Source organism: Emys orbicularis, chromosome 7, assembly GCF_028017835.1.
Source record: "Emys orbicularis isolate rEmyOrb1 chromosome 7, rEmyOrb1.hap1, whole genome shotgun sequence".
Lineage (NCBI taxonomy): Eukaryota > Metazoa > Chordata > Testudines > Emydidae > Emys > Emys orbicularis.
Window position 1 is genome coordinate 87,534,121 of NC_088689.1, and position 13,704 is coordinate 87,547,824.

General features: G+C 43.1%; 1 pseudogene; it reads right to left on the reverse strand.

Moving 5' to 3' along the window:
- The window catches only part of LOC135881563 (inter-alpha-trypsin inhibitor heavy chain H3-like), a 120,165-nt pseudogene extending 114,171 nt beyond the window's left edge, over nucleotides 1-5,994 (reverse strand).
- Nucleotides 5,995-13,704: the final 7,710 nt, after the last annotated feature.

Consider the following 13,704-nt stretch of genomic DNA (forward strand, 5'->3'; position numbering starts at 1 on the left):
TAAGAAAAAATTGAGAAGCCCTGCTGCAGAACATTTACTACTGGATAGGAAGTATAAGAAATCACTAAAACTGAACAACACTTGTTAAATAAGGCCCTGAATCAGCAAACACTTTCCTAACTTGAAACATGAGCTGTCCCCTTGACCTCACTGGAACTACTCATTTCCTAAAAGGCAAGGATATGCTTCTGTGCTTTGTGATGTAATCTCCCTCATTTCTTAGGTGTTCATTTGCTGCCTTGCTAATTTGCAACATTTATTAATTTACACTGGGTCTTCCCCTTCATTTATACAAATAGCAAGTACTATTGTATAATGTACAAAGGAGAGAGATCACATCAGCTATCTTCAAACAACTCTACTGGCTCCCCACAAATTTCAGTAGTGAATTCAAAATTGCCTTCCTGGTGGGATTTGGTTGTGGTGGTGTCTTCTTCTAATAACCCCACCACCCTAGTCTTACCTAGACTAGCTCATAGCTTTGGCCCCTCATGATTCAGTACACACCAGCTTCCTTTATTGTTCTGCTAACTGCTGTTCATGCACTTCTGTGGTAGACAGTAGCCCTTGAAACAGAGCCTTTGGTACATTGAAGGGTGTTTGCCTGCCTGCCTGTGCTTAATTAGTAATAAGAAACACCTGCCCCAAGGAGCCTGGGCTAGAAACAATCTGTACAGCACAGAGAGTTGGCTACAAATCTCATAGCTGCAAGGAATAATCCATGGAAGTTAAAACCAAAGCTTTGGAAAAAGGTGGTGAAATCCTCCAGGTAATTAAATAGCCGCTGCTCTTGCATAGTAGAAGAACAAGGGAACCGTGGACATTGCTTTTGAAGAGAGGAATAAGGTGCAGAACAGCCCTCAGATTGAGAGATGGACAGTCTTTCCCTGCTTTCAAGATAGTTATTGATTGGACTGGCTAGTAAAGGTGAGCAGCATTTTGAGCTATACACTGCTAAATGTTTATACTGGGCTGTTGAGCTGTGCGTTAGACCATTTTTAAGCATTTCTTTGCTAGATTCATCTCTCCCTTGTAGATATTGTTAAAAAGCTTATGCCATCTTTAATGTTATTTGTAAATGTAGATAATTGTGTACCCCTGTGATATCTCGGGGTTCACCCAGGCCAGAAAGGAGCTTGGTCACCATCTGCCTTGTAACCCTGGGTATGCTGTGGCTGTGCAGCTTTGTTCCAGAACTCTGACCCCAGGAGCCTGCCAGCAGCTAATAAGCCTCTCCCTGGCTTTGACCAATCTAACCAGGAGATCTTCAATGATCTAAAACTCAAAAAAGAGTCCTGCAAAAAAGTGGAACTTCGGTCAAATTACAAAGGATGAATATAAACAAATAACACAAGTATGTAGGAGCAAAATTAAAAAAGCCAAGGCACAAAACGAGTTCAAACTAGCTAGGGACATAAAGGGTAACAAGAAAACATTCTACAAATACATTAGAAGCAAGAGGAAGACCAAAGACAGAGTAGGCCCATTACTCAATGAGGGGGGGAAGACAAAAACAGAAAATGTGGAAATGGCAGAGGTGCTTAATGACTTCTTTGTTTCGGTTTTCACCAAGAAGGTTGGTGGAGATTGGACGTCTAACATAGTGAATGCCAGTGAAAATGAGGTACGATCAGAGGCTGAAATAGGGAAAGAACAAGTCAAAAATTACTTAGACAAGTTAGATGTCTTCAAATCTCCAGGGCCTGATGAAATGCATCCTAGAATACTCAAGGAGCTGACTGAGGAGATAGCTGAGCCGTTAGCAATTATCTTTGAAAAGTCATGGAAGACTGGAGACATTCCAGAAGACTGGAAAAGGGCAAATATAGTCCACATCTATAAAAACAACCTGGGGAATTACAGACCAATCAGCTTAACTTCTGTACCCGGAAAGATAATGGAGCAAATAATTAAGGAATCAATTTGCAAACACCTAGAAGATAATAAGGTGATAAATAACAGTCAGCATGGATTTGTCAAGAACAAATCATGTCAAACCAACCTGATAGCTTTCTTTGACAGGGTAACAAGCCTTGTGGATGGGGGGAAGCAGTAGATGTGGTATATCTTGACTTTAGTAAGGCTTTTGATGCTGTCTCGCATGACCTTCTCATAAACAAACTAGGGAAATACAACCTAGAAGGAGCTACTATAAGGTGGGTGCAAAACTGGTTGGAAAATTGTTCCCAGAAAGTAGTTAACAGTGGTTCACTGTCACGCTGGAAGGGCATAACGAGTGGGGTCCCACAGGGATCGGTTCTGGGTCCGGTTCTGTTCAATATCTTCATCTATGCCATTATCTAAATCATTGAGAGTACACTTATAAAGTTTGCGGACAATACCAAGCTGGGAGGGGTTGCAAGTGCTTTGGAGGATAGGATTAAAATTCAAAATGATCTGGACAAACTGGAGAAATGGTCTAAAGTAAATAGGAAGAAATTCAATGAGGACAAATGCAAAGTACTCCACTTAGGAAGGAACACGCTTACAAAATGGGAAATGACTGCCTAGGAAGGAGTACTGTGGAAAGGGATCTGGGGGTCATAGTGGATCACAAGCTAAATATGAGTCAACAGTGTAACGCTGTTGCAAAAAAAAGCAAATATCATTCTGGGATGTATTAGCAGGAGTATCGTAAGCAAGACACGAGAAGTAATTCTTCCGCTCTACTCTGTGCTGATTAGGCCTCAACTGGAGATTTGTGTCCAATTCTGGGCGCCACATTTCAGGAAAGATGTGGACAAATTGGTGAAAGTCCAGAGAAGAGCAACCAAAATGATTAAAGGTCTAGAAAACATGACCTATTAATGAGGATTGAAAAAAAATTGGGTTTGTTTAGTCTGGAGAAGAGAAGATTGAGAGGGGACATGATAACAGTTTTCAAGTATATAAAAGGTTGTTACAAGAAGGAGGGAGAATTTTTTTTCTTAACCTCTGAGGTTAGGACAAGAAGCAATGGGCTTAAATTGCAGCAAGGGCGGTTTAAGTTGGACATTAGGAAAAACTTCCTAACTGTCAGAGTGGTTAAGCACTGGAATAAATTGCCTAGGGAGGTTGTGGAATCTCCATCATTGGGGATTTTTAAGAGCAGGTTGGATAATCACCTGTCAGGGATGGTCTAGATGATACTTAGTCCTGCCTTGAGTGCAGGGGACTGGACTAGATGACCTCTCGAGGTCCCTTCCAGTTCTATGATTTTATGGTTACTTCTTTAAAGCTAACCTCAGTACACTTCCAGCCCCAAATTCACTCCCAAATCATCCCACTGCAGGGACCATCCCTCTCATTGGACCTTCACAGAGAATGTGTTAGCTTCACTCCCTTTACAGAGACAGTAAAACACTCCAACTTGTTAGCTTTCTAGAAGCGCACACTTTACTGCACGTACATAGCACTGATGATTTATAATGAAAGCAAAATAAGTTTATTAACAAAGCAATCCTGGATTAAGCAATGCCAAGTAAAAGAGATAAAGGTAGAGATGGTGACAGGCAAAAAAGTGAACACATACATCTAAAGGACTAAAACTTAATCTAGCAAGATACAGTCTATGTTCAAAATGGTTTCTTTCACCCACATCTCCTTTCCAGCTTTTTCTGGCCCGGACCCATCACCAAGATCTGATTGCTTGGTTCCTTTGTCTGCTAAGGCCTGGTCCACACTAACCCCCCACTTCAAACTAAGATACACAACTTCAGCTACGTTATTAACGTAGCTGAAGTCGAAGTACCTTAGTTCGAACTTACCGCGGGTCCAGACGCGGCAGGCAGGCTCCCCCGTCGACTCCGCATACTCCTCTCGTGGAGCAGGAGTACCGGCGTCGACGGCGAGCACTTCCGGGATCGATCCGGGATCAATTTATCGCGTCTAGACAAGACGCGATAAATCGATCCCAGAAGATCGATTGCTTACCGCTGGACCCGGAGGTAAGTATAGACGTACCCTAAGATAAAGGATAAAGATGGAGTTTCTCTCTCTTCTTTATATTTCCAAAGGGATATAAGTCAGGAAGGCCTCCTAGGGATTGTGTCTCCTGGGTCTTTCTGAGGTGCAGGAGCCATGTTAATTCTGTCCTCAAATTCAGGAGCAGGTTTAGCGCAATGACTTTGTTTACTGCTAATATGTAAATTGAAATAAACCCACATTCCTTTGTCTAGGACAGACCTGTTTATCACCTTTACCTAGGCTAGGCTGTCTGGTCTTCAACATGTTCCAGTAACATCCAAGGGAGGGAATTCATAACTTCACATATGTTAATACATACATTTTACAATGATCTTAATAACCACTTCTATAACACCTTTTATCTGAGGCTCTCCAATCATTTTTATAAATATTATATAAAGCATATGTTTCATCCCAGTGGTGTTTGAAATGCAGGATATATTAAAAAGATCCTTCACATTCCACTGGAATACCATGTACAGTTCTGGACACACATGTTAAAGAAAGATGAATTCAAACTGAACCAGGTGCAGTGAAGGGCTACTAAGATGATCGGGAGAATGGAAGGCCTGTCTTATGATAGAGGACTAAAAGAACTTGGCTTGTTTAGCCTAGCAAAAAGAAGGCTGAAAGGGAATATGATTGCTCTTTATAAATACATGGTGTGTGTGTGTGTGGGGGGGGGCAGATGGTAAACATCAAAGAGGGAGAAAAACTAATTAAGTTTATAGGAAAATGTTGGTACAACAAATGGATATAATCTAGCCATGAATAAATATAGGTTGGAACTTAGAAGGTGCTACTAAACATCAGAGAAGTGAGGTTCTGGAACAGGGAGTAAAGGGGGCAAACAACCTAAATAATTTAAAAATAGAGCTTGATATTCATTTGAGTGGGATTGTATGACAGGGTTGCCTGCAGGGACAGGCAGCTGGGCTCCCAAGGCCTGGGAGTTCCCTTTCAGTCCCATGTCTTTTGTTCCTAAATGTCATGCTTGGTACATCAGCAGTTCACTTGTATGAGTCAGGAAGGAAAATTTTCACCCTGATGTACCTTTTCTCCCTCCTTTCTCTGAAACATCATAGGTGGCTATGGCTGAAGATAGGACACCAAATGGGGTGGGTTGGTGCTTTCAGGCTATGCAGAAAAATATGTCTGAACCCTGGCTGGTGGGTCTTGCTCACAAACTCAGGGCAGGTCCACACTAGGGCGGGGGATCGATCTAGGAAACGCAACTTCAGCTACGAGAATAGCGTAGCTGAAGTCGACGTTTCCTAGATCGAACTAAATTTACTTACTTCGGGTCCACGCGGCGCAGGCAGGCTCCCCCGTCGACAGCGCTTCCTCCTCTCGGCGAGCAGGAGTTCCGCAGTCGACGGGGGAGCGCTTCTGGGATCGATCTATCGCGTCCAGATGAGTCGCGATAAATCGATCCCAGAAGATCGATCTCTACCCGCCGAATCAGGCGGGTAGTGTGGACCAGCCCTCAGAGTGTTGCTGATCATATTTTTGGGGCCAGGAAAGATTTTCCCACCGAAGTGCAGGATTGGCAGGGACCTTGGGTTTGTTTGGGGGTATTGTTTTTGGCCTCCTCAGGATGGGGTGCAGGTTGCTTGCTAGGGTTATCTGGGTATAGCTCATTAAATCAATTGCCTGCTATTGCAGGGGCTTTGGGTATTGGTGCACTACAAATCATTTCTATTTTCTGCCCATGGTAATTGAGTCTCGTGAGGGCTGTAATACTTTAGTAGGTTATTGGGCTCAATACAGGGATAACTGTGTGGGGTTTAGTGGCCTGCGATGTGCAGGAGGTCAGACTAGGTGGCTGCTTCTTGAACTCTGACACTCTCAGTAATTTTCGTACAGCTTAAATCTTTCTTCGGGAATATACATTGTCAACTACGGTAGTTCCATCCCACATAAAACAATTGACCCGACTTTAAAATAACTGTTACCTACCTTGATGATCCTGAATTGTGCTACCACAAATTCAGCATTTGTAGTAGTTGCAATAGATGCCAACAAAGCATAAAACAAGACACTATCCATATTGAAAAACTAGTTCCAGCTCAGAAAAAGCTAATACCCCACCTTAGTAACCTCACAGTAGGTTTGACGTTTACATTTAGTTAAAAAGGAAAGCAGCAAGTTCAAACAAACAATGGCCGGAAAAAGTTGTTTACCCAAAGTGACAGCACCGCTCCCTAAGTGGGGGAAGGGATATATCACTTGAGGGGGGAGGGGGGAGGCAGATGCTATAGCAAATGCAGAAGTGGTCAGAGTGTGGGCGAAGCCCGTTTTCCCCAGACTAGGCAGAGCAGCAGCAGAGATCAGAGGACTCTGCCAGTTGGCTTGGAACCACATTGGGTGAGAGGGGGAAATGGAGGGGAAAATCCTCCCCAACCCCAAGTCTAGAGAGGGAGAGGCAGGAGAGTAGCAGCAGAAAGGGTCAGTTAGCAAGATAGCTCAGCGCTAGGTCCGATCACCAAGTACTGTATAGGGACAGGGTGCTGGAACAATCTGTACAGTGGGGGTGCTGAGAGCCATTGAACCAAACTATAGACCCTGTATATCATGGAAACCAGTTCAAGCCAGGGGATGCGACAGCACCCCCAGAATCCCTAGTTCCAGCACCTATCATAGGGAGAAGGGGGAGAGGAGGGAACATAGCTCCCCCCCCCCCCCCATGTAGCAATCGGGCTGTGGGACGAGGTGTGGGGGTTTCACGTTTTTCCAGCTGCTGGCAGCGCTGGGACGGTGGATTAGCAACCCCTGAAATGGTGTCAACAATGTCCAATTGACCATCAGCCATTATGTTTGTCAGTAGATTAAACAGTTACCCAGATCCTTGCAGCAGCTTCTTAGTTTGATGGTTTCTTTGGCGGGGTCATCGCGAACCAATGGCCTGAGGGAGGATACATGCTGTCCCATCACAGTTAACATGCTTAAGGCTCTGGTGCAGGTGCTGGGAAACAGATGTCATAGTGGACAGGAGGTGGCCTTGTTCAGGGCAGCATTTTTTGGCACTTTCAGGATCAGCGAGCTAGTACCTGAGTACTGTAGGGACTCTATTGGAAGGGCTTTGGAACTGGTGGGGCAAGCAGTGATACAAAACTTGCAAAAGTCAAAGACTGATAAGGAGGCCAAGGTGACTCCATTATCCTAGGGGAGCATGGCGAGACTGGGGTCTGCCCCATGGAGGCTTTGAGGGCATGAATGGCGATATGACTGGAGAGGGATGGATGGATCCCTCTTCATGCATGGTGACGGAAGTCCCCTCACAACATACCAGTTTGTTATGCTATTGAGCTGGGGTCTGATGAGGTTGGGGCTGCCAGCCGAGGAATTTGGTTTCAACTAATTCAGGATCCAGGTGGCAACAGCAGCAGCACAGCTGGGTATGAGGGCTGAGGCAATTGGGCGTTGGCATTTGGAAACCTACAGAACGTATATGAGATCCCAGGTGGGAGTCAGTGTTAATTTGTTGTATTTTCATTCCAAAGGTGGGAAGAAGGGCTATGCAGACAATGGTATGGGTCTGCGGGCACAGTATTGTTTATGGGGCACATAGGCAGGCATCCAAGTTGCCCAAGGGTTCGCAGCTGGGGCTCAGTGAAGAAATCCTGAGTTGGCACAGAAATGGGGGCATGTTATGGGACCAGCTGATGTCACTACTGTACATCAGCAGGCACCTGATATAATTGTGGCACATCTTGGGGGAAATGATTTGGGAATTTGCAAAGAGATGGACTTAATGCTCAGAGCTAAGAGGGACTTGAGGCAGATCTTGGAACTTTTTCCAGGAGTAAAAATTGTATGGTCAGATATATTGCAATGAATGGCCTGGAGGGGAGCTGTGAAGCCCCTCCCCTCTGCCCCAGATGGACAAGGCTAAGAGATATGTGAATAGGGAGGAGGCCAAATTCATGGGGGTCATAGGACGGTCAGTAATTTTGCATCCTGACCTAGCAAATGGGGCACCAGAGTTATTTTGGGAGGATGGGGTTCACCTGTCAGACTTGCTGCAGACATGTTTTTGGCAGACATTAAAGGGGGCATTAGATGTCTGGGAACTCTGTTGGGTTGGGGAGGAGGCAGTCAAGCTAATTGCTGGCACCTCCTTGCAGCAGATGTCCAGTGCAGGTACTCTCTAGGAAACAGATATAGTGCCCAGATAAGTGGCTTAGAGAAGGCCTTAAGGTGGTGTTTGTTAAAGAAGCGGAACAGGGGGGTTCAGGGCTTCTATGACTGGCACAGCAGGCAGCCAATCCCTCTTTTCTTGATAGCCCACCTTAATCCTCCTTCAAGAGGGGGATGGCAAGGCCCCAGCAGCAGGTTGGCTGGAGACCAGGATGGAAAAAGCAGAAGCCCCTGAGTAGATATTGAAATGATCATGGAGTTACCTGCACTGTACACTTATCTGCGAGGTAGTCCCAGACATCTAATAAAGTTGTGGCCTGATTAAACCACATCCTGTAGTTCTTCTGGTGTAGCCGGACGACGAGGCGGTCATGATTATATTTTCATAGGAATATAATTGTAGGATTACTTTACTCTTTTCCATTATTAGGATTGTTCTAATAGAGGCAGAGAACATATTTATTCTCTCATACCCATTTTTAATTTGATAAGAAATTGGCATTATTTCATCAGTGGTGAAGAATCAGGCAAGGCTTAGTAAGGAGCTCTTTATTAAACATAGTGTGTGACCTCTGATCCAGACTCCTGCTGTACTGGGGCTGTTAGCTTCTCCCATGGGTATCCCCCAGGCTTCTGTCATGAGCAGCTGATGCTAATGCACGGTACTAAGCTGGAATCCTGACCCAATTGTTACAGTAGTACGCCACATGCTACATCTGACCTGTTTTACAAATAAACAGCTGATTAGCATCCAACCTATCATACCTTCCAGACACTGGAAGTTTCTGGCTAGCCTGGCTAAAGTTATTTATCATGTACACAGGTAGAAATGTGGTCCTTAAGAGAGGTGGCCAGAAGTGGATGGCATGTACTTTGGCCTCATTCTGTAATCTCAGGGGTCTAAGCAGCCTCCAAAGTCTCTTCCATGATCCCTTTCTTTGTTGGCATCTAGAGCTGCCTGATGCCTATATTTCCTGTATGTTATCTGGCTTTCTATGAGTGCTTCTTGCTCCTTTGCCACGTGTCAGCTAGCTTGCAGCCATCTGGTTATCTCTTATTGCTTGTTCCTCCTTTATGATCACTGGGTATGACCTGGGTGCCACTGCACAGTACTCCTTTCATCTGCTTTTCCAGTGTCGAACAGATCCACAGAGGAGCATCTAGTACCCTAGACAGAAAGCCAAAGAACTGATATGGGGTATTTTGCGGTATCAAGTGTATATGATCTGTACTATCTCCGTCTCCATCACAGTAATTCCATGGTAGCACCATTTCTTTATAATGCCAGGTTGAGTAGTTCGGGTAATTAATTGGTTAGAATGCTCAGCTTGGATAAGAGAGCTGTACTACTACTGATAAAGACTGCCATTTAATGGTAATTTTTACCGGACGTTTTGGCAGAGCTCAGTAGCGAGTCAGCTTCATTTCTTATCTCTGGAAACAAAGGACAAGAAGTTTGATAGTTTCCCCTAGCTCCTAGGGAGAATTTTGCCCATTGGAAAAGGTGGTGTGTTGCAGGGTGCACTGGCATAGCCGTAGGGGGAGAGCATGCCCAGCACCATGTCCACGCGGTGCCAAGTTAAAGGGAGCACTTTGTCCTTCGGTTTCTTGAGGGTGAGACAAGTGCAGTGCATGCTGATTCTACCATGGTTTTAAAACTTCTAAAGCAAAAAAATCCCACAATTTCCATTTGATAGGTTTTATCTTCAATTTAAAAAGGCATCAAACTTCCTGTAAATGTACCTAACCGTTTGTACAAAGCTGTACTGTATGTGGGAGTGGAAATTTCTTCTTAAACCCTTTAGGCAGTCTTATGCCAGGAAGTATAATTATCATACTCTGTGTTTCTAGCTGGCAATAGTATTCTTAATTGTTAACCATTGCAGTTCTTTTTTTAAAATTCCACTATAAAATTTGGCTCAGTGGAGCAGTGAATTCCACAGGTTGACTGTAAACAACACGAAGTACTACAGTATTAACTTGTATTTGTTTTCAGTTAATTGCTTTAGTTTCACCTGGTGACTCCTTGGTTTCATATTATATGAGAGGATAAAAAGAGAAAATGATTAAGAGGTTCATGTGTGTGGAAGTTTCTCTAAAATCACATGTATTCTCTGGGCCACTTTCTAAATACACCTCTACCTCGATATAACACTGTTCTCAGGAGCCAAAAAAATCTTACCGCGTTATAGGTGAAACCACGTTATATCGAACTTGCTTTGATCCGCCGGAGTGTGCAGCCCCGCCCCCCCGGAGCGCTGCTTTACTGTGTTATCTCGGGGTAGAGGTGTACCTACTTAGAGCCATCTTAGGCTTTTCTGCAGGATCCATCAGGAAGTATTTGTTTAGTTTTTATAAAGAGTAAGAAAAGAGCCTAACAATTCACCAGCTTATCTTAACATTATTAATGAAGGGAACTGGATAACTTGAGTTGTGACCTGCAGCAATTCCATCTCTCATGATCCCCATACAGGAAAGCAGGCAAATTAAAACACTATTCCCCTCTTTTAAAACACTAAGGGCAGGTCTACACTATAGCTTAAGTCGATATAACTTATGTCACTCAGGGGTGTGAAAAAGCCCACTCCCACCTCAAGCAACACAAGTTTTGCACTGTCCACCCGGTGCTATGTTGGCAGGAGACGCTCTCCCATCAGCATAGTGTGTCTTCAGCAGACACGCTACGGCAGGGCAGCTGTGCTGATGTAGCATTGTAGTGTAGCCTTGCCCTAAGTATCCTCAGAATTCTCCCTAGTTTTCAGATGTTGAGGGCGAGGGGGGGAGATGAACTTTACAAAATGTTCCTGAATCATAAAATGAAGGAAAGGTGCTTTCCGAGATAATGCCCTGTCAGCACTTCTCTCTGTGTCTTCATTCATCTACTTGAAATTGTGGAAATTCTCTTTAGAAAAGCCCATGCATGTGCAAGGAAAAAAGTAATAAAAATCCCCCGTAAGTGTTTGTCATCTGAATGGACAGTTCAACAGGCAAGTTTTATATTTCATAGAAGATGAAGTATAATCCTTTTTAGAAAAAAGGATGTGGGGATCTCACAAGGTTAAATGATCTGGAAATCTCCTCGCATAAACAAGTTCTCTAGAATTAAAAAAAAAAAAAAAAAAAAGTCTAATCAGGCTGGAAATACCCAGAGGAAAACCTCAAGCCATTTTGGCTCCTTCGATCTGGCTGGAATCAAAAGCTAACCAATGCAGTTTTATAAAAGTGAAAAATAAAGGCTAGAAAAAATGTATTGAATATTCTGAGCCTTAGAAAAACTTGGTTTGGTTCAAAGTTATGTCAAACTCTTATTTTAGCCAAACTAATTCCCTTGAATTTGAAGATATAGCACAGTAGCATGTAATGTATTATTCTAGTATTCCTAGAACAAGAACTTTTGACTTTAGATGTAGCTTGTCTGCTTTGAGAACACCTGCTGCCTATTGTGTGTGTGTCACAACTCATCTGAGTAGCAATAGCTGTGCCATTCTGAAAGATTTTGTTGCAGACAAGTTGCACATATAGGGAAGGAGACTTATTCTAGATCAATTTATAGAGGTGTTGCAATATGAGTTAAAACCTCACTCATTCTTTTTTAAATATCTTTTCAGGTGCCACAGCTTGACAGCCATGTTGGTGTAAGTCACATTTTCAGTGCACTGTTTTGTAATGCTGGATGGAACCTAATGTATCTGTCTGTCTCAATAGTTTTTAAATAGTTCTAAAATCCATAAAGCCTCTAGCTTAGGTACTGTGTAGCCCTCATCACTGTAGTGTATGAGCACTTCCTAGCTTTTAATGTATTTAGCCTCATCCCACCCAGTGAAGTAGGGCAGTGCTATTATGCCCATTTTACAAATGGGAGTGACGGAACCACAGGCAGAGTATGTGACTTTCCCAAGGTCACACGGGAAGTTGGTGGCAGAGCAAAGAATTTAACCTGGATGTCCGGGGTTCTATGCTAGCACTCCAACCACTGAATCATCCTTCCCTCCCTTGCATCCCCATATTCAGTGTTCTGTACATGACTGGGGCATCCAATCCTTTCCATTTGATTCAGCTCTGTACAAATTGACCCTGATGCTCTGCACAATGCTGTCTAGAGTTGTGGATGTGTGGTATTCAATTTGACATGGTTTCATCTCACTCGTTAGCAGTAAATAACCCATCCTATTCACCATAATCCTTAAGTAAAGTGTGGCAAGCAGAAGTACAGGAAAATATCAGGAAAAAACTACAGATAAAAATGAAGTCTTTTATCATGTTTTTGCAAAATTACGTGGTCAACTGTGAAAATAGCAATAGTATAAAAACGTTTACAGTTAGAAGGAATTGTACTGAAATCAAATCCATATCACTCATTTATTTTACTTTTTTTGCACTTAAGATTATATCGAAAATTTAACTAGATCACAGCTCTGGAACATAAGTCTTTACAAAAACACATACGTCATTTAAGTAGAAATTGGTCATTACTATGCCAGCCTGTGTCCAGTGACCAGGTTCTTACTGAAACCATTACAGCATGTACAATATAGAAAGAAAATACTTAAACTTATAAAAGGAAGTTGTAGCCTACAAAATGAGTCCTCCTAATTAATGACTAATTTGAAAGAATTAAGTTGATTTACTAGTGCAGCAATAAGTTTAGTATGAGCGACAGCAATTTGGGATTAAGTGTTACATTAGGAATCTTTGTCACACAGGTTAAACTTGGTTATCAGCCAAAGACACTCTTCGGTGGCTCTTCTTTAGGCTTCTCAAAGGCTGTTTCACCTCCTGTCCGATCTCGACTGAATATGGAAGGTGCCACAGAGCCCTCTTGTTCTTGAAAATGAAGAACAAAAGGAGACAATCAGTTAAAGATTTATGCCAATAATAGCTGTGCTGCTGGAACACGTACTTTTTCTGTGATGAAATACATCACCCCATTCAAATGCATGGAAATTCAGGACCTGTCAAGTGTACTCAGTGGTACAAAATGTGTGGGTTTGCAGCACACACAGTTGCATTGCTCAACGCTATAGAATAGAGCTATTGTTCTGAATAATGTTGCAAACTCTCAAAGGCAGTGTAGTCCAATTGCCAAACATCTTGGCCAGTATCTTTAACTTTTCCCTCTGAGGAGAGAATCCCTGCAGCTACATTTGAAGCTTTCAAAACAGAGTTTTAAATTTGGAGTACGGGATTTCAAATTTAAACCCCATCTTTCCTCATGATCCCCCAATCTTAAAAGAGTGACAAACCATGAGCACCAGGTGAGAGAGATTTCAATCAATAAGAAATTTCTCTTCTTTCTCCCTGTTTATGTCATGTAGTCCAAGCACAGCTAATATATTCCCGTGACATCCCAGGCATCTCCCAACATAGGATCAAATGCTCTAGTCCTGACTCATTTTTAAACTCAATGCTTATTCAAGGAAGACACACTGACATTAATTAGGGAGTAAGAACGTGGTTTAGCCCATGTTCCGGAAGTCAAATCCATGGCAGTACTTCACAGTACTGTAATGCTCAGTCAGTATAGTCTGAAGGCAGAGGCTCACTTTGCTGCAGAGCCTTTCACCTTATGAGCTCCAGCTAGTGAGAACCTAATAGGTGGAAGAAAGGTGGAAGGCAGAC